Raw genomic sequence first — 3,724 nt, 5'->3', positions numbered from 1 at the left:
TCACAGCTGAGGTGTCCTGTTGACTGGATAATGTTCAGCTGGGAATTTTGTATCCACATGTTGTAGCACAGTGTTTATGTTGGTCAAAGAGCTCGTTCCTGATTAAAGAGCAGGCTGGTTTAATCAGCTGAGACTCTGCGACTTGCTTAGTTCACTTTCAGTCAGAGTTGTCTAAGTATCTACGTTTTTCGACTCGCGACAGCCCGAGTTTCAGACACAACAAACTTAAGCAAGTCGTGGTCTCTGTTATCTGTGTACACTCTTATGTTTTGGGCTCAGTGTGGGAGTCTTTGCAGCTTCTTTCCCTCCTGTGCTCCTTGTTTTCCTGTATGTCTGCGTGCACCTCCTCTGCTGAGGAGTTCCCCCGTGCTTTAGGGTCATCGACAAGCAAGGTTTGCTGCCGAACCACAAATGTGTAGTTTGATCTTAGTGGGGAGTAAAGGGTGGGGTCAAAACTAATCAAGCAAAAAAATCCAAAGTAAAAACTAAGACGAGCACACTAACAAATGGCTCTTATACCTCCACCACTCATCCCTCCTCCAGATGCAGACTTATAGCTCTTTAAAGATGACTGTCACCTCTCTGGGTTCAGTATTTCCACAAAAAAGCAGCAGCTGAAGGTAATAAAGGTTGGTAGAGACAGCACTCGCAGTGATGTCCGTGGATGCAACGCTTCACTGATGGCAGATGGTTATTTTTCACCCAAGAGTCAAAAGTCTTGTCACAGTACTGGATCTGCGACACAATATTTGTGTTTCAGGTTTTGAATGAATATTCTTTGATTTGTTGTTATTCAGGGTCTTGATCCTCTTTATGGGTTTGTGCTATAGTTTTTGTCCTTAGGTTTCTGTGTCTTCCCGTGTTTCACCTTTTTGAGCCGCCGTGTTCCCTGTCTCAGTTAGTGGCTCTTGTCTCCGTTCGCTCTATCAGCCGTGTCTCCTTGTCAAATCCGCGTCTCGTGCCCGTCTTATGTTTCCTGTTTTACTTAGTCTCACGTCCTTTGTTAATGTTTTCAGTTTCCGTCTCGTTATGTGTGATTAGTCACAGCTGTGTTTCCCATTCCCTCCTTACTCCCTGGTGTATGTAAGCCCGGTGTTTTCCTCTGTCCTTTGTTGTGTCATTGCATCACTGCTCTGTGTTGTTTTAAATAAAGCTGCCTCCCTTGTTTCATTCCTTTGCTTTTGGGTCCTACATCCTGCCTGCAGCACAGACCATGACAAGTCTTTATATGTACAGTTGTGTGCATTTGTCCGATTAGTTTTCTGCCTCTAAAATATGGAACCGTGTATAAAAACAGTTAATACAACACTTTTGTGAAACCCTTGAAATAAAGCTGAAAGTTTGCAATTCAAGCTCAACTCTTCTGTCTAAATAGACGCACAAAGTTCTGTGTCATATTTGTGTTTGATACCAACACAGAATCGCAGCCATCGGATGGATTTCCTGAGGATCCTTTTCTGGAAGCAGCAGCTCTGACCAGAAGCTGTGAACAGGCGTGAGCAACAACGTCTCACTCAGTTATTTCTGTTCTGTGATGAAGTCTGTGACCGCCTTGCTGACAGCTCCATGGCTCGAGCGCGAACAGAAGTATCTCACCGCTTCAACACCAACGCTGATGTTGACTGAAAAAAGGTGCAGCCCACCAAAATAAAGCCCCTCGTGCCTATTTAAGCTGCCACTCCCTCTTCTAAACACCCATTTTATATCCTCCTCCTATATATGTCTGTATGTATGTTATTTATTTATATGTCAGCAGTCTAAAGGAGAGTGTGAAGATCACAGGTCTGTATACTGTATGTCAGTCGTGCGTCTGAGCGTTGAACCCCAGGGGGATACATCATAGGATTCAGTAATTATAAATAGACCCTGTGCAGAATTCCTTCTCTGGAAATATATCTAGTTTATTATTAGCCACGTAAATCCTCATCTCACCCGGTATCCTCATTCGAGGGGGGGCGGGCGCTGCATCTGTGAGATGGATGGCCGCTCCTCGGCACTGTTTACGAGTGTGTCATCGTATGAAGATAATCCTTCAGTCAGAGAGACGAACCGTCCGGTTGTAATTCACAGCACTGTTGGCCTTCTGACAAGTGCCTGCAGCCTGCGCAGCCCCCGACCGTCCTCCGTCAGCCTGACGGAGCCGTAACTCTGACAGGGATGAAGTAATTTGTGTGATTTCAGATATAAGTTTGGGTATTTCTGCAAATGATTCAACACTTAGTTGTTGCTGAAGGCTGGAGTCACTTCCTCTTCCTTCCTTCCTCTCTGTGATGTTGTGTCCAGTGTGTGCTGACCGCTCCAACCTCAGCTTTGCGGGTGTCTTCGCTGGCATCACAAAGGCAGGACTACTTAATCATTCCAACCTGTCGATGGTGCTCAGGAACAGATCAACTTCAGCTGTAGTATTTAAAATACTGAGCACATTATAATCATAATTTTACTGTTACAGGCTTGAGCTGCTGGGGGACTTTCCATGACACACCGAGTGCTTCTTCTCCACTCCCCATGTTTCCCTCCACATGCATTTATACACCATATTTGCATGCTATTCATTTCTGTCTACTCTGTTCTGTCCTGTTTGTGATTCATGGTTGCTGAACTGTATGTATGTCCCTCTGTTATTTCTTCTCTCTCCTCTCACCCTCCAAAGAGCCTTAAAAAGATAAAGAGATGACTGTTGATGTGGACTGGCCACCTGAGGCCTAAAGCAGAGGATTTGCTTCCATCGCTATCTTAGTGTTTTGGTGGCTCATATAGTAGCGACTGGTCATGAAGCAGGCCTAAGCCCTGCTCTCATTTTCAACTCTCGAGAGACCACAAACTACACAATAAACATCATTTTTTATTCAGTTAGATTTGAATCTAATGGCTCATTTATTTTCAGCCAGAGACACAAATTCCCTTTGGGGTCATGTGACGAAGAACATCCAGCATCAAACTACCATGTTTTTTCTTTTTCATGGTTTTCTGCACAACCGGGCGTTTCTGTGCTGCAGGCCATCAGGAAGAATCCAGATTTAAGAGTGAAGCCATTCACTCTTAAATCTGGATTTAAGAGTGACCTGGAAGCTATGTTCATTTTTTATTTACAGTCTGTGATCTTGAAGACTCATAACAGTGTGAAGCTGCAGCGAGAGCTCGTCCACCCACAGCGCCGATGCTCCTCGACATACTGGTTCAGGTGTTCCCTCCAGGAAATTACTTATGGAAATAAAGTTTGTTGCTAGGCAGCATCGTCCAAAAATGTAGTTTACTGGAAAATAACTTATTAGTTGCCCAGCAACATTATCTCATTGGCTGTGCTTGGAGACGTTGAGAAAAACTGAGAGGTCCGCAGTGAGGGGCGTAAACTGTTTCAGTTCATGATTCACGCTTATTAACATGTTCATCGTCGGGTCGAGAGGACACGGAGAAGCTGCAGCCTCACAGAAAAACAGAGAGAAGCTGGACCACAGTGAAGACTAACAATGAGATGAGACAAAGGAAAGAGTTCGCATTAAAGGAGTTTCCAGTTTATTCTTAGTAGTTTTTACTTTACTTCATTTACTTACAAGAAAATTGTTGAGGGTACAAAACTCTTCCTGTCCTGTGAATGTGTACTGTTAGATCTACAGGTGTTTGTTTTTGTAGCTGTCCAGTGTGCAGCAGCTGACGGGCATATTAGCTATCTGGCCTCAAAGGTTCAATTAGCACTGTATTTTTAGCCTATGCAGGAAAAGACATG

Source organism: Simochromis diagramma, unplaced genomic scaffold (genome assembly GCF_900408965.1).
Source record: "Simochromis diagramma unplaced genomic scaffold, fSimDia1.1 OVJJ01000176.1, whole genome shotgun sequence".
NCBI classification, from domain to species: Eukaryota; Metazoa; Chordata; class Actinopteri; order Cichliformes; family Cichlidae; genus Simochromis; species Simochromis diagramma.
This window is presented reverse-complemented; position numbering follows the sequence as displayed.